We start from the raw sequence: 27,049 nt of genomic DNA, 5'->3' as shown, positions 1-27,049 counted from the left end.
GTGGAAGTATAACATTGTATAAGGGGACATGCTGGATACATTGTATATGAGAGGGCATGCCAAAACATGTTACAAAGTACCTGAGGGAGCACACATAGGGACAGTTAGCTTTTGAATGGAGAAGCAATTAAGATAGAGCCAGCATGTCTAAGAAGCAGGCATCAGAATGGAAGGTGTGAAGGGCAATTAGTTAAGTTAACTGGAAGCTGTTAAAGGAGATTGTTAAGGGTGGCAGGTAATTGAAGATACATGACTGGTCTCAGGGATCTCGAAGGGTGGTGACTAAAATCTTTTTCTTCTTTTTTCTGTAACTTGTTCTCCAAAAAACTGTATAAATTAAAAGACACAAGCCCCACTCGGGGGGCTCACTTCTAAATGTATTAGCAGAGCAGCTTTGCTAATAAAACAGAGTGGTCTGATAAATTGTGAATCTGAGTCAAACTTTGACAGTGTGACCCTCCTTATCAATTAAAAACAGTTTTTTATATATTTAACACCATTATAAATGCTGGAGGCAAAGCAGGGTTCGGGGTTGTCAGGGTTCCCTCCCCACTCTGTACTCAAGGGTACAGATGTGGGGACCTGCATGAAAGACCCCCTAAGCTTATTTCTACCAGTTTAGGTTAAAATTTCCCCAAGGCACAAATTCTTTGCCCTTAGACGGTATGCTGCCACCACCAAGTGATTTAACAAAGAATCAGGGAAAGGACCACTTCGAGTTTCTATTCCCCCAAAATATCCCCCAAGCCCTTCCACCCCCTTTCCTGGGGAGGCTTGAGAATAATATCCTAACCAATTGGTTACGAAGTGATCACAGACCCAAACCCCTGGGTCTTAGGACAATAGAAAAATCAGACAGGTTCTGAAAAGAAGGATTTTATTTTTAAAAAAGGTAAAAATCACCTCTGTAAAATCAGGATGGAAAATAACTTTACAGGGTAAAAAAAGATTCAAAAACACAGCAGAACTTCCTCTAGGCTTAGTTTCAAAGTTACAAAAAACAAGAATAAACCTCCCACCAGCAAAGGAGAAATTCACAAGAATAACAAAAGATAATCTAACACGCCTTGCCTGGCTTTTACTTACAATCTTTGTAATATAAGAGACTTTTAGAATGGTTTATAGGAGAAGGAGTTTTCTGACCTGATGCTTCTCTGCTTCCCCAGAGAACACACAAAACAAAGCCTCCCCCCTGCTCAAGATTTGAAAGTATCTTGTTTCCCCATTGGTCCTTTTGGTCAGGTGCCAACCAGGTTATTTGAGCTTCTTAACCCCTTAGAGGTAAGGAGGAATTCTAGGCTACCCTTCGCTATATGGTTATACTAGGGGTGGAGGCTGACAGCTCATGACCCCCCATGTAAGAATCTTGCGACCCCCTGAGGGGTCCCGACCCCCAGTTTGAGAACCCCTTGGGTTAGTTCAAATGTACTGAGATACTTGGCTTGGCTCAGGACATCCAGCATGTCATCAGTTCTTGGCATGGGGTATGCATCTGTTACAGTGACAGCATTGAGTTTTCTATAGTCTACACAAAATCTAACAGTGCCATCCCTTTTGGGGTCCAAGACCACAGGGGAAGCCCACGCACTGTCAGACTCCTTAATCATCCCCAGGTCCAACATGCTTTGTATCTCAGCCAAATTTGCTCCTTCACCTTGCCGGTGGCCCTGTAAGACCTGGAATGGGGAGGCTGAGCCCCTTTCGGCAGGATTCTATGGGACAGCAAGTGTGTCCTCCCTGGTTTGTTGAAAAATACCTCACTGTACTTTTGTGGCATTGACAACACTTTCTCCCTTTCGACTGGTATCAGCTCACTACAGATTTCCATGCTTTCCAGGATTGACCCATCTTGGCATTCAGCCATCAAATCAGTGAGTGGGTGTTCCACAGTTTCCCCTTTGATACAACAGGTCATGTTTACCCTGGCACTCCACTGTGATAGGCCTTGAGTCTGTTTACATGTACCAGTTGGAGCACAGCATCATCAAGGGGCTTTTTAACTTTATAAGTGTCCTCACTCACCACTTCCACCACTTCAAAGAGCCCCTCCCAGGAGTTCTGCATCTTGAACTTTTTTGCAGGGCTGAGAACCATGACCAAATCTCCTACATCAAAAGTGCATTTACAAGTATTTTTGTCATACCACGCCTTTTGCTTGGCCTGACTGCTCTGGAGGTTGTTTTGGACAATTTCCATCATGCCTTTCAACTCCCTCCTGAACCTCTGGACATACTCAGTCACGGGTTCCTCCCTCACTGTGTTGAATCCTTCCCAGGTATCCCTGATGAGATCAAGAGGTCCCCCCACTTTGCTCCCATACATAAAGTCAAATGGGGAAAATCCTGTGGACTCTTGGGATACCTCCCCGTAGGCATACAGCAGGAAGGTCAATAACTCACCCCAACTTTGGCCCCTTTACTTGGCATACATCCCCAGCATGGATTTTAGGGTCCCATTGAACCTTTCCACCAGCCCATTGGCCAGGGGGTGGTAGGGGGCCATCTTAAGCTGTTTCACTCCACACACCTTCCATAGCTCATTGAACAAATGCGACATAAAATTTGCCCCCCAATCAGACAAAATCTCCTTAGGGAAGCCCACTCTGCTGAGTATGGTGAGCAGGGCTCTTGCAGCTGTCTCAACTTCTATGTTAGACAGTGCGATTGCCTCAGGATACTGAGTGGTGACGTCTACTACCACGAAGATATACTTGTTCCCCCTCTGAGTGGGGCCTGACCTAGGACCCACTATGTCCATTGCCACCCTTTGGAACACCTCTTGGATGACCGGCAAGGGATGCAGCAGAGCCTTCTGGGGTCCCCCCGGTTTCTTCCTCTCCTGACACACTGCACAAGTCCTACAATAATCCCTCACATCATTCTGTATCCCTGGCCAGTAGAAATTTCTCCTCAGCTTGTCATAAGTCCTCTGTACCCACAAGTGACCAGCAAAGGGACTGTTGTGTGCTACCAGCACTAATTCCCCCTGGTGTTGGCTGGGTACAACCAACTGCTTATAGGTTTGACTGGGGCCTCAGTTTTTCCCTACAGGGTCCTCCCTATAAAGTTTCCCATCCTCTTCAAAAAACTTCTCCCCTCCTTCCCTTCTTGGAGTTCCCTCCGAGATACACTTTCTTATGCTCTCAAGGGAGGGGTCAGCCCTTTGTTTAGCTGCAAATTCCTGACAGACAACCCTTGAGATAGTGTCTCTGTCTCTAGGCACTAACTGCATCTCCCCGGCCCCCGGCGCCTGTTGTCTTCAGTTGCGTAGAGGCCTGGCTCTGCCTCTCCCGTACTTGGAAGCACCCCGCCTCCCACATTGTTGTGTCAATGGGACCCTCCCCCACCTCCTCTGTGGGTTCCAAGGTTCAAGGGACTCCCTCCGAGTCACCCACCCCTGTGTTCCCTGGGGCAGGACGTGTTAACTGACCTACCATCATCAGCTGGAACAGCCTCCTCATGGACAGGCCATTCTCTCTCCTCCCACCCTGGGAGCCCCTCACAGCCTTTCTTCATGCTGCGAGTTACCACATGAACAGGCCTAGTTTTGCTGAAAAAATCATTTCCCAGCAACATGTCTGGGGGGATGTCCTGGAGCATTCCCTCCAGTAAATCACCTTCCATACCTTCCCACTCCACATGAACCTTTGCCAGGGGTACAGAGAACCTTTGCGGCCCCACCCTCTTAATGTGGGTCGTCTGCCCTGTCAAAACACTAGCATCTGGAACCACACTTGGTCGAACCAGAGAGAACTGAGCTGCAGTATCCCTCTACCCCAGTCACTCCATGCCATCAATTTTGATAACCTTGATGTGTTCCATGGGGCTTCACCAGGCCCCATGTCCACCAAGCTGGTGTGATAAGAGATAGGAGTACCCTCTGGGGTCTCAGGGCTGAGGGTAACTGAGCTAACATGGGACAAGGGAGGTTTACTCTCCTTTAATTTGGGACAGCTGCTTTTCAGCTGTCCTGGGGAATTGCAGTGAAAGCGCCTTCTGGGATCCCCTCGTTGTCCAGGAGTCCTGAGGCGAGTAACAGGGGAATGGGGAGGTGAATGCCCAGCCTCCTTTTCCCCAGGGGCAAAACAGTGATTTTGCTTTTCCCCAACCTTGTACCCCCCTGCCAGTGGTTTACATTTAATTGCAGCTTGTATTTGCTCATAAAAGTCTGCAGACCCAGCTAATTCACCCACTGCATTTACCTTTTTGTCCCACAAACACTGTTTTACATCATCGCTGGACATATTCAGGAATTGTTCCTGAGTAACCAAATCACACATTTCTTCCAAGCTTGTAATGCCTTTTCCCCTCATCCACTTATCTAACAAATCTCTCATTTCATTTACTTAAGCCACATTACTCAATCCAGATCCCCTCTTAAGACTCCTGAATTTAACCCTGTAGGTTTCAGGTATAATCTGAAACTGTTTCAAAACCAGTTCCTCAAGTTTACCACAGTTTGAAGCATCATCAATAGGCATCTTACTGAATATGTCCAGAGCTCTGCCAGTCAATTTTGCTATCAATATGGTCATCTTTTCATCTTCAGGGATTGCATGGGGGGGTGCACAGTCTCTCAAAGGTGATAAAATGTTCAGCAATATCACTGGATCCATCATACTGTGGATACAGTCACTCCCATTTGTGGATTTTTGGGGACGTGGAGCAAGCAGCTGGAGGGTTTTGTCTCTTCCACCCCATAACAGCCAGTTCATGCTTCTGGGCCTCAGTCTGGGCCTGTATTTCTCGATCTCTCAACTCCAGGGCTCTTTTTTCCCTGGCTGCCTCTGCATTAATTTCCATTTGTTTTAATTCCATCTGTCCTTTATGTTCATTTTCTTTCTCAGCCATTTGCAACCTGTGCAGTTCTAGCTTTTTCTGAGTCTCACTCTCACTCATGCTGCTGATTTTCCTGCTTCTATTCCCTTCCCCGAAATAAGCTAACAGAAAATAACAAACCAGTAACTAGTTTGTCTGTTCTCCAGCCACCACACCCAAAACTCACTTAAAATCACTACCAGTATCTCAGAGCAATCAGCTGTGCACAGATCCTGCTCTACTACGCCACTGTGACGGGTTGGATCACAGAAACCCCACGGGAATTGCTGCCTGATGTGCTGAAACTACCTCTGAGCCCGTTTTCCTTGGCAGCTTGGGATTTCAGTGCCCTGCCTGGTTGTGCCAGGCATGCTAGCCTGCTACAAACACAGACCCAGGTCTGAACAACATCCCCCAAAAGCTGCAGGCTTAGCTGAAAACAGCTTAAGAAGTGTTCCTGTCTCCAGCACTCAGATGCCCAGCTCCAAATGGGGTCCAAACCCCAAATAAATGCATTTTGCCCTATATAAAGCTTATACAGGGTAAACTCATAAATTGTTCACCCTCTATAACACTGATAGAAAGATATGCACAACTGTTTGCCCCTGCAGGTATTAATACATACTCTGGGTTAATTAATAAGTAAAAAGTGATTTTATTAAATACAAAAAGTAGGATTTAAGTGGTTCCAAGTAATAACAGACAGAACAAAGTGAATTACTATGCAAAATAAAATAAAACACGCAAGTCTAATCCTAATACTGTAAGAAAGTGATTACAGAAGGTTTCAGAGTAACAGCCCTGTTAGTCTGTATTTGCAAAAAGAAAAGGAGCACTTGTGGCACCTTAGAGACTAACCAATTTATTTGAGCATAAGCTTTCGTGAGCTCACGAAAGCTTATGCTCAAATAAATTGGTTAGTCTCTAAGGGGCCACAAGTACTCCTTTTCTTTTTGTGATTACAGAAGAAATCTCACCCTCAGTGATGTTCCAGTAAGCTTCTTTTACAGACTAGCCTCCATCTAGTCTGGGTCTAGTAGTCACTCACACCCCTGTGGTTACTGTCCTTTGTTCCAGTTTCTTTCAGGTATCCTTTGGGGATGGAGAGGCTACCTCTTAAGCCAGCTGAAGACAAAATGGAGGGATCTCCCAGGTGCTTAAATAGACTTTCTCTTGTGGGTGGAGACCCCCTCCTCTCTCCTATCCAGAATTCAGCTCCAAGATGGAGTTTTGGAGTCCCATGGGCAAGTCACATGTCCGTGCATGACTCAGAACTTTACAGGTGGCAGCCATTGTTCACATGCTACCTTGAACGCCCCCAGGTAGACTCCTTATGTAGATTGGAGTCTTCTAAGGTTCCATTGTCCATTAAGTGTTTCTTGATCGGGCACTTAACTCGCAAATTCCTTTCTTAAGAAGCTGACCAAATGCCTTACTAAGGCTACTCAAAATCAAACAAGTATTCATAGTTTCAAATACAAAAATGATACATGCATACAAATAGGATGAATATACTCAGTAGATCATAACCATTGCAGAGATATGTTACATGGCATATGTAGCATAAAACATATTCCAGTTATGTCATTGTAGCGGGGTGGACACCCGCTCAAGGCCAGAGGGTTTAAAACAGCCCTGAGAGAGGGCTGCTGCAGAAGAAAGGCAGCAGGGCTGATTGGGGAAGCAGCCTCAGCTGGGGGGGCCATGCCCCAATCAGGGCCCAGCTGGCTCTATAAAGGCTGTAAGCCAGAAGCCCAGAGAGACTCTCTCTAGCTTCTGAGAAGGAGGGACCTGGCTGCGGGGACCTAAGCAGAGTACCTAGATTAGAGCGGGGCTGGGGAAGGGCCTGAGGAGCTGGGGAGCTCCAGCCAGGAAAGCCCCAGTCTGCGGCCTAGCATTAGGCCCAACAGGTACTGGAGTTGCAGGGGACAGCCCAAGGTTAGACAGAGGCAGCAGGTCCAAACCCAACCTTGCCTGTGATGAGTGGCTCATACTGCAGTCTGCCCCAGGGCATGGAGGCTAACTGGTGACTGGAAGGAGCCTATGACTGAGGCGAGGTAGGGATAGTGGGTGGGGGGTTCCCCTGGGAGAGGGAGACCCAGAACTGTGGGGTACTGCCAAGGGGAAGCACACAGTGAAAGGGGCACCGGGGTCCTGGGAGGGACACGGGAGCCAGCAGTAAGGCGAGACACTGGCCTGAAGAAGGTGCTCTTGAGGCTGGTGAGCTCATTCCTGGAGATGACCAGCAGGGGGCGCCGCCGGTGAGTCTGCGCCCGGTTACAGTCATATATACATTCATAAGCATACTTCCGTAAAGCATTATGGGGTACAATGTCACATGGTGGTTGTGATTACAACTTGAATACATTTCATTCAGACTGTGAAAGGAAACCCTGGGCAGACTACGAAGTGACTAAAGACCAGGAACTGAGAATATCCAAGGATATTTCAGTCACTGTCATTTTCTCAAGGGGAATCAAGTTCGTCCTCCTGCCCTGCCCCAACACACAATCATCCGGCTAGGCTGAATGCACAAGAGCAGTTTGGGTGCTCTAAAACCCGTCTCATTGTACTTTTGTACACTAGGTATTCCCTAAAATGTATCCCAAAAGCCTCCAGCCCCAGACAGAACTTTGATTTAGAAAACTCACAAGGCTCTGTACTAGGTGCACCAGGGAAGACACATCAGCAGGATGGGAAATGGGGGAGAAGGGCAGTTTCCAACATTATTCTTGGGCATCCTTTTTCATTTTACATAGTTCTAGAAAGAGAAGGAGAGAACAATCCCTGTGGACTAAAACTAATGACAATTTACTATATGGAGCACTTTATGAATGTTTGTCACAGCCCTCCAAGGTCTTTGTTATGGTGCAAGGAGACCAGAGGCCAAGTGACCAGCTCAGCTTTACAGAGGGGGAAGCAGGGGTGTCGAGTGCGGCTGGAAGACTTGCTATTTAAAAAAACAAGAGCTGCTTTGAAAAAAAAGTCTTGATATTTTATCATTAAGGAGGCACAAAATGAACCCACCAGCCCTCTACCAAGAGGATGGATGGGAATTTAGGAATTTTAATTAGACTATCTGGGAAACACACTTCTCTAGGACCTGAAAGCCTATAGTAGGCTTGAGGAATGACTGTGGGTGAGCATACACCATGGGCTGCTTAGATTAATTACGTCACGGCAGTGATGACATAGGCCTTATAGCACTGAAGTGCCTGAACTTCTGGTCTTTCCTGAGTGGCACAGACATTATGTCACACTGCTTAGTGGACACAGCATTCCGACAGCAGTCACGCCAGTGCCAAACACCGAGAGAATAGAACCCCTTTACTCCCACGTGAGAGTCCTGTTTACACATCTCTGGCATGCCAGGGTACAATCCAGGCTAATGAGCAGCTCTGTCACCCCCCGGCCCTGCAGCCTTGGGTGTCTTACAAAGTCTCGCCAAAATAATTCCCACCTGGGCCACTCACAAACAGCCTAAGAGCATGCAAGCCAGCCCTGAGTGTCAGTGTGTAACTGCAGCCTGCCAACCACACCTGGGTTACACTCTGGCTCTCACCAGCCTGGGTTATACAGCAGGGTGACCCCAACACACACCCAGTCTTAGATTTTCTCCCAGAAATCGATGTCCTGTACTGCCCAGCCCTCTCCTGGACACTACAAATTATATTAAGTCCATTATTCCTTTAAGATTATTCCTGTGCACACAATTTACCACCCCAAAACAGAGTTACCCAGATACTTCAATTCAAACTCACTAGACTAGATAAAACAATAAAACAAGTTTATTAACTACAATGAGAGATTTTAAGTGAATCCAACTAATGAGGAATAAAAGTCAGAAATGGTTACAAAGAAAATAAAGATGAAACATTTACTAGTGCCTAACTTAAACTATATCCTCTTCAAGCAAAGTTTCTCACCACATGCTTTCAGCTGCCTTCCAGATCAAACTGTGTACATCAGACCCTCTTCCTCAGCATCTAGTGAATACTTCCTTTCTCTCTTCAGGTGTAGTGAATGCCATGGGCAGGGAAGGAGGGGTTGTCCCTCCTTTTTATAGTTTCAGTCCCACTGTTGAAAAACATTTCCAGCTGCGGACTAGGACACACAGAGTTTATGTGGAAGGATGTTCACAGCTGGCTTTTCCTCATACCTTTGAGCTTCCTTTGTTTCCCTTCCTTCTTGATGACGGTTTACTGATTAAATGCAAATTCAGGCAGGCACATTCCTTTCTCGAGACCACACCTGGTTGCCAACTTCTGCATGAGCAACGCTGTGGGGTTGGGAACACGGGTCAGTAACATAATACAGGGAAATCTTATAAAACTTTACATACAATGTTGAGACACATATCTTATCAGGACAATACTGATCAACAACCTGTGAGTTTTCAAATTATAACTCTCACAAGGCATACTTTGTACAAAGATTATTACAATAGTACGTAGGGTGTGAATACAGGAACGTATTTGGTCCCAGCCTCATTACTGCATGTGGCAGGGAGTTCCTCAGGCTAAACCTGCAGGACAGAGACATTTATTTTTTCCTTTTCAATCAGTTTTAAAAGTGATTTCATTTCCTTGTGTGGTGTGGAAGCTTGGACAGCACAGCCCCTTTCACTCCCACAAACACACACACACAGTATTTAGAGACAGTTTGAAGTGACCTGAGACTTCAGACAAGACAGGTGAATGACTCTGAGAGCTTGGATTTATTGGAAGTAACCCAGTAGCACCTCAAGGCCCCAACTGAGATCAGGGCCCCCGTTGTGCCGAGCGTGGCTCAGATGCCAGCCGAGAGCGGGCCTCCTGCCCTAACCCACTAGATCCCACTCCCTTCCACAGCTCCTGGGATAGAATCCAGGAGTCCGGGCTCCCAGCCCTGCCAGGGACGCTCTGGGTGGGAGATTTCAAGTTCAGCAAGGGGCATCAGGATATGGATCCGGAGTGTCCCACATAATGCTGCCCCCTGGATGATTTTTAATTGGCCTGCCCGGTTTTTGTCCTGCCTTGCCTGTTGCCAGCGAAAAGATTTAACGTATTGGGGTTTGATGTCCCTCCGCCGGACGTGAGTATGGACAGCCACCCGTGCAGTGAATTTGTATCTACCACGCAAGACATGTGGCTGGGAGCGCAGCTGGCCCTACTCAGCCTGCTGAACCACGGCAGCTCCTCTCAGCGCCAGGTAGTGAGCTTCACTCACAGCTCACCAACAGGGAGGGGTAGGTGCAGGGTGGGAGAGGCAGGGTCTCCTGGGAGGGGACGCTGGGGGGAAGGCTCCCTCCCGGGCTGTAGCTCCTGTGAGGCGCCAGGTGTGGGGGCTAATGATGGGCAAGGCAAGGGCTCCCTGAGTTACGTGTCAGAAAGAACAGCTATGGTCACAGCTGTGAGGAAAAGGGCCAGAGCCTCACCCCTGTTCACCATTGAACATCTCTTCTATTCCCCAAAGTGAAGCGCCATTCATCCTTTATGCATTTGTTAGTTTCTCTCCAGGGCAGGAGAATGCCGCTCTGAGGATCTGTCATTCCCTAAGAGAACATAGGAAAACCTATGCAGAGGTTTGGGGGTTTTGGGGTCGTTTTTGTTGCCCACTCACTCCGTGTTTTAGCTTGGGACAATGAGATTTTTAGTGGTAATTGTCAGCAATCATCAGTTTCACCGCGCACCCCCCAAAACCAAGGGAAAACATTTCTGTCAATCACAATCAAAACATGCAGCTAGACAAAGAAAGAAAACTGTTCCTGGAGAATTTTCTAATGTCCCACCTTATTGTCGAGAAAACTTGTGGCAGTGTGGGTGTCACTGGGGCTGCTTTCAGGATAATTACATTGTACAATTTGACATGTGATGTTGACAATTTGTGTTTTTAAAGGTTATAAATAGGCTTGGCAGAATTCTTTTTTAAAATACTTTCCATGGACAGTACTGTTTATTTCTGATCAAAATTTTTTGATTTTTATTCATTTAAATTTTTAGTTGTGGAAAATTACTGGGGGCGGGGTGGGGGGAATCAAACCCAAATTCTGTAAAGACAACAAATGTTGATTTTAAAAGGTCACATTTTATAACTTTTCAAACACAAATTATCAACATCTTGTGTCAAAATATACAAAGTAAATAGCCTTAACTCCGATATGTTCTCAAGAGGAAAATTTCGATTATTAGCAATGGAAATATTTTGCCCCCAGTTTGGCTGTGTGTGATGAATTCAACATTTACCAGTAAAAATCCAGTCCTTCCAAGCATTGTTATAAAGCTTTACCTTTCTGAATGTCAACCTCGACTGCTACTAAATAACAGTCTGACCGTCACATATGGCCTGACCCCAAACACACACGAATTCCCACAACCGTGATCATTTAAATTGATAAAAATGGGGGTGGGAAGCTTAAACCCCACAAGTTTCCACATCAAAATGTAAATCAATAGAGTTCTAAAAAAATGCCTGTGAACGTATCCTCAGTGTGCGCCACTAAAATGATAAAAAGGTTTATAGAATTCTGCCCAGCCTAATTTGAATAACAATTAGCTCGAGTTGGCACTCGGACCTCTTTTGTTGGTTGGGGATGGGCAGTGGCCGGTCTTTCTGCGTCTTGGAGGTGGCAAACATAAGGGGGCGGGGGTGGATCTGGAGTAACCCAGAGGGAGGCAAAGCCGGGGGGGGTGCCAACATTGGCAACTCGTGCCTGTGGGGGAGGGGGACAAGGAGGGGGGCAGAGTGAGGGTGCCCAGCTTCAGCAATTAAAATTTGGGGGTTTTGTGACCCATCTAGGGGAGCGCATGGGGGGGCTATTGTTTTGGGGCATCGAAAGCAGGGGGGTTGCCAGCGGTTGCAATCTGGGTCAGGCGAGGCCCCTCGCCCTCCACAGCGTCCTCCATCATCTGCTTGTACTGGCGCTTGAAGAAGCCGAGCTGGAAGGAGACAGCCAGGGGAAATGGTGAGAGCCAGACAGACACAGGCCCATGGTCGAGGAGGAGGAGGGACAGGCTGTGGGAACCTCTGAAGGAAAGACCGTTGCCCCTTCTCCACCAGCTGGGAGAACCACAGGCCCCACCCCCAGGGTGATGGGCTGTGGGGGAAGGGGTCCAAGCCCTGCACCCTCACCTTGTAGAGGGCTGCAGTGATGAGAGCCAGCAGGATCAGGCCCCCACGCTGCTGCCCACGATGATGGGCAGGTTGTTATAGACCTCGGAGCGCTCCACCAACGTCTGCACCTGGGGGAGAGGAGGTGTGAGATGGGGACCCAGGAGTCCTGGCACCATCATCCACCCCTGCTCTAAATCCCCAGACCTCACTTCCTCCCAGAGCAGGGACAGGACCCAGGAGTTCTGGCTCCCAGCTCTAACCACTAGCCAATGCTCTCCCTAACCCGGGCGCAGTCACTCTGGTACCTGGCGCTGGACGAATCCCTCCTTCTGGGTGTATTTCTTCTCCTCGTATTCAATCCGGGCCTCGCTCACCAGACTCACTTTCTGCTGCTGAGTCTGGAACAGAGAAATTCACCGTCCCTGACCAGAAATGACACAAACCAGCCCAGAGCATTGTCCCAGGGGGACCCAGAGCAATTTACAGGCTGTTCACATCGGAGCAATCACTTGCCCGGCACTGAGATGCAGCCAGCTCTGGGGAGGGGCTCAGGGGCTGTTCACATGTGGGGGATCCCTCGCCTGTTGCTGAGAGGCAGAGGCACCTCTCGTACCTGGGAGACCCACTGGAAGCTGACGTTCCCTTTGATCACAAACTCCAGCGGTTGCCGCATTTCCAGGGAGGCGATTCTGCACCGGATCTTCTTACAGGTGGCCACGGAGCAGTCCTGGGGGGCGGAAGGATATCGCCGGGTAGGGCAGGGCGTGTGCAGGGGCTCAGCATAGCCATGCGGGTCTGGGTCTATCTATAGCACTTGCTGTCTGAGCTAGTGCAGAGGGAGAAGAGTGGCTGGGATCCGCACCGGTCCATACTCACCAGCAGGGGGCGCTCGCTCATCTGCTTCACAAAGTCCTTCGAACCCGGCATTTCAGCCTCACTGGTGCACTGAGCCAGCTCGGGCTGGGGAGGGAGAGAGACACGGTGTTAATGGGGGTGGGAATGGGACATGGGGTCTTTCCCCTCTAGGGGGCACCAGCACCAATCTGGCACAAGGGCACAGGACTGGCTGGCTCAGGGGCTGGGGAAGACCCTGGGGAAGGTCGTTCTCCCTGAGGCATTCTGTCCCAGCAGGGGGCGCTGTAGGGCCGAGCAGGTGTCACTGGGCCCATCTCACACACACAAGGGCAGGGAGAGGCAGGTACCTTGGAGGGGACGACCTCAGAGGCGTCCCACACCCGGACCCCGCTCAGCTCCACGGGGAACTGGAACGTGACCGAGATGGGGATGCTTCGCTGCCGCAGGTTCTTGACCTGAAAGAAACAGACTCGCTACAGGGCACTGCAGGAAGAGAACCCAGGAGATCTGATCCCCAGCCCCCGCTCTGATCCTCAGACCCCACTCCCTGCCAGAGCTGGGGGTAGAACCCAGGAGTCCTGGCTCCCTGCCCACCCCCACCTTCATCTCTCTGTGCTCTAAGCCACTAAATCTGACTCAGGCAGTTCCACTCCCTCCCTCTTGCCCCATCTCCCTCCTCGCACTCTGTGCTGCCGGCCTCACCTCGTACCCATGTGTCACCGGCACACTTGTCCCTGCGTCCTCGACAGAGAAGTTGACGTACTTGGTCGACTCCTCGAGGCTGGGGGAGGAAAAGGACGGAAGGAAGGAGAGAGACGGGAGTGTGATGGATGGGGCTGGAGAGTGGCGGTGGGGTGTCATGTCCAGAAGGGGGCGCTGTGCTGCAAGAAAGGACTCAGTAGGGGGCGCTCTCCCCTTGCAGTCAGCGCTGGCACCTATGACCCCGTGCGGCGCTAGGGACACTGTGCTTCAGGGACGAGCTCAACAGGGGGCTCTGTGCTGCAGGGAACAGGGGGCCCAGCAGGGGGTGCTCTCCCCTCTGTCTCCGCACGGACCTACCTGGTGAGGATGATGAAGATGCCGTACTTGACCGGCAGCTCCGCCCGGTGAATCATGCGCTCGGTGATGGGGCCGCCATTGTCACTGTGGGGAGGGGAGGGCAAAGGGGAGAGATGTGAGGAGATGGAGCCAGTTAACTGTGCAGGGAGGCTGCACCACAGGCCTCTGCATCGTCCTGCTGCATGCACGGCCCATTCCCACTGCCCCCCCACCCCACCCCTGGCCCTGCATGGCCCCCCTCACCTGCTGGCAGTGGCCGTGATCTGCAGCCTGTCCCCCAGGTCGGCCTCAGAGGAGACAGCGAAAGTGGCGACAAAGATGGCCTGGAAAACACACCGGGGTGGAGGGGGTGAGAGAGCCAGTGGACTCAGGGCCTGGGGAACTGCCAGAGACTGCGGGGGCGGGGCAGGCACGGAAGACGGTGGGGGGTTTTTGTATGAACTTAGAACAAATGGCCCCAGAGCAGCAAATGGTGTTAACATGACCCTGTCCTTGTCCAACATTAAACAGCGTTAACCTGGTTTGGGGTCCAGAGATCTCAGCCGGCTCAATGCCATGGCAACACCCCATTCACCATCATTTTAAAGACCCCAAATGAGGAAGGCAACAGCCCCTCCCTTTGTTTTTTTCTCCACCAGTGAAGCCTGATTTCCAGCCCCCCAAGTCTGGCCCTTGGCTTCCAGCCCCGGCAGGGCCGGACCCCAGCCCCGGAGTGATTTCAGGGCTCTATTTGCACTGATTCTCTGGGCTCCCCGGGGCACTTTCCCCAGCACATCGTTTGTCACGGGCTGGGCTGACTCCTGGGAACTGCCCCTCTCTGCTCCCAGCTGGGCTCACCCCTGGGGAGTCCACAGGCCAGGGCCCGTCCCTACCTCGGCCCCGCTCCAGAAGATGGGGAGGTTGATGTGGCAGGTGCTGTTCCTTTGAGATTGTTCCTCTGAGCCCTCCGCCAAGCTGCACTTAATGGCCAGGGGCCTCCTGTTAGACTGAGCACAGGGGACCAGCCAGTGAGACAGGGGGCCACAGACCCCTGTTGAGTCCCCCATCTCCTCCCTGGAGCACAGAACCCCGTGCTGAGCCCCCTACCCGCTCCCTGCGGCACAGCGCCCCCTGCTGATCCCCTGACCACTCCCTGAAGCACAGTGCCCGCTGCTGAGCCCCCTGCCCTCTCCTTGCATCACGACACCACCTGCCAAGCCCTCACCCACTCCCTGCAGCACGACACTCCAGACTGAGTTCCCAGCCCACTCCCTCCTGCACGGTGCCCCCTGCGGAGCCCCCCACCTGCTCCCTGCAGAGCAGCATCCCCTGCCAAGTCTCCTGCCCACTCTCTGCAGCACGGCTCCCCACTGCAGAGCCTGCCCCTCATGCCTGGTGTGTTGGGGTACCTGGAGCAGCAGGACCCGGCGGTAGGACAGCACGGCCGGGTAGAAGAACCGCACCGTGGTGCTGTAGGAATTCTCCCCGCGGTTCTCGATGGAGACGGTGATGTTGAGTTCAGGGCTGATGCCCACCACCAGGGTGCTCAAGCTAAGGGGGAGACAAAGGGGTGAGCTTCCTCAGGGCAGTGCCCTGGCTGCTCTGTGAACTTCCTCTAGCAGTGCCCAGTCAGGGACCCCAGTGCTGCGAGCTTCCTGAAACGGTGCCCAGCCAGGGACCCCAGTGCTGCAATCTTCGCCACAGCAGTGCCCCCTACCCAGGATCCATCAGCACTGGAAATCCAAACTGTGATCAAGCTGGACGAGTCCCCCCATGGCGGGTGTTTTTGTGGAGAGGATTTGGTGACTTACCCAGAGAAATTGAAGGAGACTCCTAACTGGTCATCGCAGTGGCCATCCATGTCACAGTCCTTCTGAAATGGGAGCTGGGGGGAGGGCAGGAGGGCAGGGGTCAATGGGGAGAGGGCTGCAGCACCATCTGCCAGAGAGACACTGCAGGGACCCAGGGGCCCTCCAGTTACCCCAGCACCTCCCAGTCCCCTACACAGGGGACAGCTGAACCCATCATCTGCCCTGCCCTTGCTACCCACCCACTCACCCAAACCCCTCCTCCCCCTTCCCCTCCCGGCTCTGGCCAGAAAAAGTATCACAGTTCTAGGGGTGCCAGGCAGGGGGCCTGCCTGGCTCGCGGAGGGATGGGGAACAGAGCGTGGGGCCTTTCCCCTCTAAGGGGCTCTGGCCAAAATAAGTTTTGAAAAATTTTCAGCAAAAATCATGTTTTTAGCCAAAAATATTTTGGTTTTTGGACAGAAATTTTGGGAACTTTGAGGAGAAGTTGGAATGTTCCCACACAGTGGAGACAGGTCCGTAGCCAAGGCAAACTCGGCCTCCGTCTCTGTCGCCCTCCAGTGCCTGCACTCTGGAAGGGGTTTAGGAAGCTGCTGCTGGCTCTGAACTTTGCAGTCTCTCGCTTTGGAATGCCAACGTCACTGGTTCGATCCCTGCAGCAGACCCACCGCGGGGCCCGGCTCTAGCACCTTACCAAGCCTGCAGACACCAGTGCAGAGTCCTCGCTCAGGATGGGTCTGAGGCGGCTGGCAGCAGTGATGGGATCCCCCTTCAGGGTGTAGTTGAGACGCAGGGTGATGGGGGTCAGGGTGTCCTCTGGGCAGAGCTGGGGAGACAGAGAGACATGTCGGGCCCCTGAAGGGTAATGGGGGGCTGGGCGCTGGGTGGGACCCGGAGAGAGGTTTGTTCTCTGGGTGATTTGGATGCGAGGGGCAGAGTTGGAGGGGCAGACACAGCGGGAGGGGAAGAAATTAGGACTCCCCCACACTCACAGGAAACGTTATCCGGTATGTCTCACATCTCGTCTCAATGCCGAGCCGCAGCTCCCTGCTCAGGACAGGGCTGGTGAAGTCGAAGGTGACTCGGATATTAGTCCTCCCGGGGTCCAGGGCCAGGCTGTACTGGATGGTGCTGGAGATCCTGTCACCTACAGGGGAGGGGAAATGAGGGACAGAGAGAGACAGAGTGGGAACCTAAAGGGGAAATGGGACATGGGGCCTTTCCCCTCTACGGGGCACTAGCTCCAGTCCAGTTCCAGGGCAGGGAACTGGCTGGCTTAGAGTGCAAGGGAACAGGGGGTGGGGGGGTATGGCCTGACCTAGGCTGTCCATGGTGCTCTTAGTGATGGTGAAGCAGACCTCTGCCCTGCTGGCCTCTGTGTTGAGCTGCTCCTGCCCCTGGCAGTCGAAGGCCGAGGTTGGGATCGTGGGGGGCTGGAAGCTGATGGAGACCCTGACTCTGAGCACTGGCCGGGACCTGCCATGGGGGGAACAGAACCATCACCCAGCTGCTCTCTGCAATGGGGCCAGGACCCCTCCCTCCCCTGAGCCTCCCACCCAGCCTGGAGGTGCTCACAGCACCCCATGGAGACAAGTTATGGATATAGAGCTCTACTAGAGGAGATGCTGGGGGGCAGAGAAGGGAGCAGCCAAGCAGGGGCAGCAGGTTTGTATAATTTTTGGTGGTGCCCAGAACAGGTCCAAGTCCTGTCCTCCCCCACCCCCACCCCGCCACACACACATACCGGCCTAAGGCTCTGGAAGGGAGTTTGGGTGCTGGGTGTGGGCTCTGGGCTGGGGCAGAGCGTATGAGTTCAGGAGGGGGTGCCAGTTCTGGGAGGGAGTTTGGGAGTAGGAGGGGGTTTGGGGTGCCACACAGCCCCCCACCACCACACTCCCCGGACACGTGATGTCCTGCACCCTCATGCACAAATCCACAGTGCCCTGAACACCACCACCCCTGCACCAGCACTCCCCTGCCCTCAGCCCCACCTCAGCCACCTCAGCCAAGAGGAGCAAGGGCGGGGGAGGAACCGGGGAGGTGTGTGGGGCCAGCGGTGGAACTCGGACCCAAACTTTAGTGGAGCCGGGCCCCCAGGCCCGGAATATTCCTGGAGCTCGAGCACCACAGGCTCATGCAACTCGCTGGCCCCGCAGCAAAGCGATCATTGTGCCTTTCTCCAGTACAGAGACACACACACACACACAATGTATTGCTACTGTGTGCATCCTTGTCTACACTACAGATAATTGAGCTTAATGAAGCGTGGCAGATTACTGGTTCTCATTCTCAAAATGTTGCTTCAAAGCCTCCCTGCTTCGATATAGCCCTCATTGTGCCCCTCCAATAGCCATGGTATCTGGCTGCTCAAAATCAGCCGCCAGGTGATCTGGCTCAGCACTCCACCCCAGGCAAGCTTTTCACCCTTAGCCCCACAGGCAGCTCTGACCATTGGAATGTTTTCCTCACTAAGATCTAACCTTTCCTATAGGCATCGCCAGCGTGCTTTTAGTGTGTCAAAGGCACATTCCACAGTCACTCTGCATCTACTCAGCCTGCTGTTGAAGAGCTCCTTGCTGCGGTCCAGGCTTCCCATTTAAGGCTCCATGAGCCATGGGAGTAAGGGATATGCTGGGTCTAGCAGGATCATGATGGGCATTTTAACATCCCCCACTGGAATCTTTTGGTCTGGAAAGAAAGTCCCTGCTTGCAGCTTTCTGTGCAGTCCGGTGCTCCTGAAGATGCGCACGTCATGCACCTTCCCAGACCACCCCACATTGATGTCAGCAAAACACCCACAGTGATCTACAGGTGCCTGAAATAACATGGAGAAGTGCCCCTTTCTGTTGATATACTCCTTCACAAGATGGTCCATGGCCAAAATTGGAATATGCGTTCCATCTATTACCCTGCCGCAGTTAGGGAATCCCATTTCTACAAAGCCATTCACTATTTCACGTACGTTGCCAAGAGTCGTGGTCCTTCATAGCAAGATTCAATTAATGGCCATGCATACTTGCATTAACACAGCGCCTGCAATCGACTTCACAACTTCAAACTGATTCACAACCAACTGGTAGCAGTCCAGGGTCACCAGCTTCCACACTGCAATTGCCATGCACTTCTCCACCAAGAGGGCAGCTCTCACTTTGGTGTCCTTGCTCTGCAGGGCTGGGGTGAGCTCCGTACACAGTCCCAGGAAGGTGGTTTTCTGCCTCCGAAAGTTCTGCACCCACTGCTCGTCATCTCAGAGCTGCATAACAGTGTGATCCCACCAATCAGTGCTTGTTTCCCAAGCTCAAAAGCGACAGTCCACTGTGTTCAGCTGCTCCATGAATGCCAAAAGTAATCTGTGTTGTTTCTTTCCATGGCACACAGCATGTCAGGCATCTCTAGTTCCTGTTCAGATTGGGAGCTCATGATATACTGCATGACCATCCACGATTTGTTCACAATAGTTATCACAACAGTACAGATCAGTGCAGGATCCATCTTTTCAGACGGAGATGGCAGGCTCACAGTAAACAAGAACCATTGAAAAATGCCACAGAATGCAGTCAAAAGCCCATAGACTGCTGTGACAGAAAGAACTGCATCATGGGACATTGATTCCATACCCATGATGCACTGCGATCCACTCCACCATCACACAACACCCAGCTGTGGCATGTGGCGAGTCGCACACTGAGATAGGTACCCGCAGTGCGCTGCTCTCACTCTCAGTGCGACTGTACCAAGTGTGGATGTGCTCTGCTGACACGAGGACCGCAGTGTGGACATGGAATGGGGATGAGATTGTTACACTTTCAGATCGCTGGAATAATTTATATCAAAAATATGCTTTAGTGTAGACAAGGCCTGAGATGGTCGTTTGGAGCAGTGCAACGTTATTTACCTCAGCAGCAGGACCTGCCCTTGTGCCCCCACCGCGATGTCCGGCAGTCCATCCCCCGTCAGATCTGTCCCACCACTGACGGCCTGGCCAAAGTAGTGCAGCCTGCTGGGAAACCGTGACCCCTCGATGCGCTGTAGGGCAGAGAGAGCAATGAGGGATGCAGAAGGGGTGAGTACACTGTATAATGGGCACTAAGGGGCTGTGGGCCCCATGGAGTCCCTTCAGGGCTGTGTACTGACCCGTCCCCGCAGGAGCTGGGCTCACCTGTCTGTACTGGGGACTGAGACCTCCCTTTTCCCCATGGAAGATGTACAAGGCCCCACGATTGTCATTCTCCATGGGAGCCCCAATGGCCACATCCGTCTGTCCGTCCCCGCTGATGTCCCCGATTTCAGACATGCTGGCCCCGAAGCGCCCAGACACTTCCCCCGTCTGCCCATGTAGTGTCTTGTTGCAGAACATCGTCGTCCCCTGCAGGCCCAATCCAAAAAGACACATGGAGAAAGGATCAGCACTTGCTGTCATCAGAGAGTGATCCCAGTCAAGCTCCTTTTCCTCTCTCTGCAGCACAGCGTGCCCCACCCCCAACTCTGGGGCACTGGGGCCAGAACTGACTGGGAGGGAAGAGCGCCCCCTACTGAGCCTCTACCCCGCTTCCTGGAGCGCCATGCCCACCACTGCAATACTAATTGTCACAGCATCACGGCAGTCCAGGCAAACAAGAACCCCAGGCCACCCATCTTCCCCAGTGCTGCGCTCCTCTTTCTTACCAGCAAGTCGATCGGGCAGATATACACCCGTCCTCCATTCAGGGGTGTATGGTACATGGGGGCTCCAATTAGAACCAGGTCCGTGTTCCCATCTCTGTTGAGGTCCACAGTGCACAGTGTACACCCGAAATATGAGCCAATCTGGAGAGGCAGATAAGCCACCCCCTCAATTTAGTCAACTCCTGCTTCTTCTCCCACTGAGACCCTTCCCACCCTCTGGGGATAAGGATTCAGTCCCAATGTCCATTCCATCTTTAGCCTCACCCTCCCAAAGTGCAGCCGGTGGGGCTATCTCTGTAAGTGTTCTTGAACAGACAGGCAGCTAGATCTTGAAGGGATGGGGATGCTGAATGCTAACTGTGGTGCAATTCTTTTTAGAGGCTGGGCTATCACAAGTCAAGTTCATCACTGACTGAGCCACTGTTGTAAGTTTTGTTTAGGTGGCACAAATAGGCAATTGGATTTTAGAGAAATTCACTTTGTTAGTGTAGTGTGATCTTTTTCAGACACTGTTAATATCACTAGTAATGTTATTTCCTTGCCTGAGTCTCTCTAGTCTAGATCCACAAAGGTACGTATGTGCTTAACCCCCCGGACTTAACTGCCTCTGTGAGCCGCAAAACCTCTGCCTGGCTACTGCTGACCCCTGTAGGTTCCTAAACTGACTTGGTGCCTATGTTTTTGCAGCAGAAGCTCCTTTGTTGCTGTCTCAATGGCAGGGCTTGTGCCTTACTGTCTTACTCTAAACATGCAGTTGCACGGTGCCCATTTCCCCCTCCCCCCGCCATCCCAGCATGGTCCACAAACTCGGGGAAGACAGGCTCTCCTCCATCTAACTCCTCCTCTGGTAGGTGTCATCAGAGGAGAAGGAATTGAATAGGACCCTGCTATTTCTCAGTTCAGTTCTCAGTTCAGTGCTCTAACCCCTAAGCTATGGGATAGTCTGATGTGGACTCCCTCAGTCTCCCCTGTTAATTGAGTAATTAAGTATCAGTTGGGCCACAGAACATATGCAAATCACAACCACCCTACAGCCTGAGAGAGGACAGCTACATGGTTAAATCTTCTTCTTAATCAGGCAAAGCAGAGATTTGAACCATGGGTCACCCGTGTCCTAGGTGAGGACTCTAACCCCCAGGCTATAAGGGAAACCTCTCTTTGTCTCCTCCAGCTGGTTTGTGAATATCTTGGCAGCTCTGAGCATGCCTATTGGATGAGACCCCACATGTGGGGTAGGTGAAGAGGGCCCGTGTCTCTCTCTCCCCTCCCCCCATTCATCGATCACGGGCAGAGGCAGGTGCCTCCATGCAGCATCACAATGCCTAAGTCCCTTGGTGGGTCTGGGCCACCTTATGAGTTCCGTCTAAACTGTAAGTGAAGGTAACAGAAGTGGATTATTGGAGAGATGCTGAATGTCAGCTGTGGTGCAGTTCTCTAAACCAGTCAAGTTTATCCTTTCCTGAGGCTCTCTGACCGAATCGTTCCTGAAGGTGAAGCCAAACACAAATATTGCACGATGCCAAAAGCTTACAGGCTTCCCCAGTGCTCTCTTTCTTTCACACCCACAATCCACATTACCTGTAACACTCCCCATACCTGCTCTCCCGACAGCTCTGATCTGGGTGTCCATTCCCCACCCTTGGTATCTTGGCTGAACAGGATGACTTTGCCGGTGCGTTGGCAGTGAGGGATCCCGACCATGTAGGTGCTCTGCCCATTGGCTGTGATGACCTGAGATGAATAACCTCAAAGGAAAAGAGAGACATGAGGAGGTGACATGGGAAACAGCCATTCAACAGTGTGATGGGTTGGACCACCCTGTCTGGGATGCCACTTGATGTATTGGGTTTTCACTGACCCTCTCCTGCTCCACCAGCCCGGATTCCCTCTCCCTGTTATGCTGAATTAGGCTCTCCAGTCTCGTGCAGCACACACACACAGAAAGGGCCACACCCAGCTGCAGACTCAGAAAGAAGTCAGCTTTATGTGAGAGGACTCACCTGGAACTCACGTACACATCCTTTTGGGCAATAAACTCGAAACAATACTGTCTTACACTGTACAGATAGATCTGCACAGTGCAAGCTCCTAAAAATTCACCCTCTCCCTCAATGTGGAGAGAGATGTGCACAGCTTCTTTCACCCCCAGCACCCCCCTGGTATGAATTGCTATCTCTGAGAGGTTTGTATTGTACCCAGTTGCTGGGGTAATCCATGTGCTTATGTGCATTTCCTCAGTAAGCCATTAACACTCTTTGGCCTTTTTACTGTTGTACCTTCATAACTTCACATAGAACGATAACACATACAATCCAATGAGATTAACCTTTAGCAGACCAAGACTTTTAGAATAATCCCTCACAAGACATACTTTGTACAAAAAATATCCTAATTACATGACAGTGGTGAATATTGGGGTGTCAGGGTGTCATAAACAGTGCTACACAGAGATCCCTTTCCCAGAACGAAGAGGCAGCCACCTCTGGGGTGAGGAGCAGGGGCTGTTTAAATAGGGAAGGGGAAATCTTTGGGTTTGTTCTTACCGAGGGAAGCATCATTCACGTCCCCAGAGGTTCTGGGTATGTTGATGAAACTAAGCTTCCCACTGCTCCCGTATAAGTATATCCCATCGCATTACTCATAGGCTCTCACCACTCCCAGCTCTGGATTCCCAGCAGCTCCCCGTGCCACAGAATCATAGAAGATTAGGGTTGGAAGAGACCTCAGGAGGTCATCTAGTCCAACCCCCTGCTCAAAGCAGGACCAATACCCAACTAAATCATCCCAGCCAGGGATTTGTCAAGCCGGGCCTTACAAACCTCTAAGCATGGAGATTACACCACCTCCCTAGGTAACCCATTCCAGTGCTTCACCTCCCTCCTAGTGAAAGAGTGCTTCCTAATATCCAACCTAGACCTCCCGCACTGCAACTTGAGACCATTGGTCCTTGTTTTGTCATCTGCCACCACTGAGAACAGCCGAGCTCCATCCTCTTTGGAATCCGCTTCAGGTAGTTGAAGGCCGCTATCAAATCCCCCCTCACTCTTCTCTTCTGCAGATTAAATAACCCCAGTCCCCTCAGCCTCTCCTCATAAGTCATGTGCCCCTAATCATTTTTGTTGACCTCCGCTGGACTCTTTCCAATTTGCCCACGTCCTTTCTGTAGTGGGGGGCCCAAAATTGGATGCAATACTCCAGATGTGGCCTCACCAGTGCCAAATAGAGGGGAATAATTAGTTCCCTCGATCTGCTGCCAATGCTCCTACTAATGCAGCCCAATATGCCGGCCATCTCGACCTTGAAAACCCATTCTCAAGCCCCAGGGCCCCTGTGGCCCCTGCCCCACCTCTGTTACCTTTGCAGGTGAAGATCTTCTCCTGCAGCTGGCTCTGGATGCTCTGGAGGGTGTCGAAATTGTCCACCCGGAAGACATGCTCGTTGGTGGGCTCAGAGGCGATCTCCTGGAGCTCCTGTTGGGCAGTATCACTGGAGAAGGCCTCGCCGACCTTCACGGAGTAGAGGGAGGTACAGGGGAGACCAGGGCATTGGCATCAGTCACAGCCGGGAGCCCTGGACCAACACCCACCCGCCCCGAGCTCTGCTGGGCCTTCTAGAGGCACGGCTCAGCCAGCGCCATGTGCTCCTCCGGTGAGTGGGGGGCCGCTGGAGCCTGGAGTTATGGACCCTGCCTCATTTCAGCACTGAGTTGTGTCTGTTGTCCCAGCAGCAGGGCACAGGGGTCTCCTTGCCATGGGGATTGTCAGCACTCTGGGGACCTGCATGGCTCAATCTCCAGGGCGTAGTGAGGGGTGAGTGCTGCAATGTCTCCGGGGGACGCCTCAGGGCAAGGGGTGAAGGGCTGGGATCACCGCACTAGTCCGGGTGGGTTGTGTGCAGCCGGTTCAGCGGTGGAGTCAGACACCTCCCCATCGCTGGGCCCGACGTAAACAGCAGAGAATGGTCGAACAAGATCCAATGGCTGGAAGTGGAATTTACACCCATTCCTTTTGGAAATAAGGTGTCAGGTTTAACCATGAGGGGAATTAACCCTTGGAGCAGCTCACCACAGGCCGTGGTGGATTCTGCATCCCTAGCAATTATTATCTCAAGGCTGGCAGGTTTTCTAAAGGATTTGCTCTGGTTCCAACAGGGATTATTGGGGTCAGTTCTCTGGCCTGTGCTACACAGCAGCTCAAACTAGATCATCGCAAAATTCCCTTCTGGCCTGGGAATCTATGACCTGAGTTTGTTGATGTAGGACTTACGTTGACCTAACTCTGTAAGTGGCTACAGTAAAATGTAGCTCCCACCCATGAAACTCACCCGCTACACCAACTTCATAGCTCCACTTCCACAAGAAGCATTGTTTTTAGGTCAATGTAGTTAGGTTGATGCAGTGTCCATAAAGGCACTGTGTGGCTTATATAGCCTGAGGCTCCAGCTGTTGGCCCCAGGCGGTGGGGCTTCAGCCTCACAACGCCCCGCACTGACAGTTAAATAAGTGAAAAGTCCCCGGTGAAGATGCGCACCGCCGACAGGAGAGTAATGTGGACACGAAAAAACCGATTTAATTACTGCGGTGGCTGTGTGACAACGTAACTTAATTCGACTTGAGTGTATCGTGTAAACTTGCCCTTCACCTTGCTGCTGCTGCCCATTTCAATCTCTTTGGCTCAGCAGTTTAACAGAGAGAAACGTCAAGTGACTGAGATCAGTTTGGGGAGGATCAGAGCTGTTGTTTGAGCCCAAGGCGGGCGCAAAAAAAACTTTATAAGAACCAGGTGACTTTGCTGTTTAAGGGAGGGAGGCTATATCTCAGAAACCCTTTGTTCAAATGATCCCAAATTTAGACCATTAATCTTAACCTGCATCCCCATGAGGCAAACCAAATGTTATGACAATCTGAGTCAGCATGTTTATCGTAGGGCAGTCAGAAAACCCAACCTTTAACTAGAAAGCTCTGCTCAACCTGAACAACAGGGAGGCTCCAGGTCTCCTATAATGTCACACATTGACCCAGTTACAACCCAGGGTCAGTTCTTCTCCCTTATCTGGTGGGAACCTGGACAGGGGCTCAGATCCCTACTAGTTCTCCGCACAGCCACGGCTCACCCCGATGGCGTAGCGGATGATTCCAGCTCTCTCAGCCTCGGGGACGGTGTCTGAATAAGAAAGCGGGTCTCCGTATTTATTCCCATCTGTGATCACAATGAGAACCTTGGTGGCCTCATCCCGAGTGCCTCTCCCAGAGGTGAATAGCTCCTGCCTGGAAAAGGGGGGTGGGGAATGCATGGGAGGGTTATTGGTATGTAATAACACGTAACGCTCATCCACTGCTTTGGCATTGCAGATCTCAAAGTCCTTTACAAGGAGGTCACCGTCATGTCCCCATTTTACTGATGGGGAAACTGAGGCATAGGGCAGGGGTGTGACTTGCTTAAAGTCACAACACAACAGATACTCAGAGTTGGCAATCGAACCCCAAAGTCCTGGCTCCCAGCATCCCCACCCCACTTTAATCTACTAGTCCCCAGTCCCCTCCCACAGCTGGGGATAGAACCCAGGAGTCCTGAGTCCCTATCCCTTAGCTTGCATGTCCTTGTAGCCCATTCCCTGTGGAGTCAGCACGGGGAGGAAGGAATACCTACACGACTTTCCGGATGGCTGTGGCCGTGTACGTCGTTCCATGAAGCTGCTCAATCCTCCAGACTAGGTGATCGGGGTCATGACTTCTCCTGTACTCCATGAAGTCGAAGTGCAATTGAAATTTATTGGAGTACTGCATGAGGGCGAACTGCAAGGGGAGGCGGGGAGAAGAGAGAAAAACAACCCCAGGGGTGGAGGGTAAGAAAAGCAGGCATCAGACTCAGTTAAGGGCTGAGGCAGTCGGGACGTAGTGGTTCTGTTGGAATTTTTTCCTGGTTTTGGATGCAAAATCCTTTACTGCTCCCCCTGCAGAACAGCACCCCCTAGAGCTGCACTGGGGCTTTGGGGTCAGCACTGACTGTGAGAGGCAGGGTACGTAGTCAGGGTTCAGCTTCTGCCCATTACCTGCGTGTCGGTGCTGCGGAAACGCTTCATGATCTCAGCGAGAAACGCCTTCATTTTTCCAAAGTCCACAGGTGCAATGCTGCCCGAGCCGTCAACGAGGAGCGCTATGTCTGTGACATGTCTGGGGCACTCTGAGAGTGACAGGAATGAAGTACGTCCTGACTCAACTCCATAAACATGGGAAACCCAACAGAAAGAGCTAGACCAGACCAATGGGCGCATCTAAGCTGATATCCCGCCCCCTGCTGGCCACCCCGATCAGACCCCTTCGGCCCCTCTGTTGCAATATCATCCCGTCCCTGCCATGAAGGGGTCCTGAGAGTAGACCATGACATGCACTGGCATGAAAAAGATACACCCTTCCCCCTCCCAGAGCTGGGACAGAACTCAGGAGTCCTGACTCCAAGTTCCTACTGACATCCTGAATCAAACCAATGGGCCCACCTAGCCTGGTATCCCAACCCACATCAGACCCTGGGCCTCTCTAGACCCATCTCCCTTCCACCTCCCCACGGCCCTTGTACCCACCCAGGAACCCAGGGTGTAAGTCCTCCCCATACACACCCCCGGGTCACCCCTTACCTGGCTGGGTGTCCAGGATGCGCTGGAGTTGCCAGAAGATCTGCTGCAGAGGGAAGCAGCAGTGACTGACATACATGTTCTCCCCACAGGCCCGGTGCACCACGGGGCACGAAAAGGCAGCGGGTCAGTAGGTTCCCCTCT

At 51.7% G+C, this 27,049-nt stretch overlaps 1 protein-coding gene and 1 pseudogene across 1 annotated transcript in view; one reads left to right on the top strand and one right to left on the bottom strand.

The window, feature by feature from the left end:
• LOC144266036 (uncharacterized) overlaps positions 1 to 27,049 on the top strand; it is a 293,194-nt gene that overhangs the window by 91,843 nt on the left and 174,302 nt on the right. The gene's annotated exons all lie outside the window — the stretch shown is intronic.
• LOC144267015 (integrin alpha-D-like) overlaps positions 8,843 to 27,049 on the bottom strand; it is a 32,863-nt pseudogene continuing 14,656 nt past the window's right edge.

The sequence above is a fragment of the Eretmochelys imbricata genome, chromosome 6 (assembly GCF_965152235.1).
Source record: "Eretmochelys imbricata isolate rEreImb1 chromosome 6, rEreImb1.hap1, whole genome shotgun sequence".
Taxonomy (NCBI): Eukaryota; Metazoa; Chordata; order Testudines; family Cheloniidae; genus Eretmochelys; species Eretmochelys imbricata.
The sequence above is the reverse complement of the archived record's forward strand: the minus strand, read 5'-3'. Positions and strand labels throughout refer to the sequence as shown.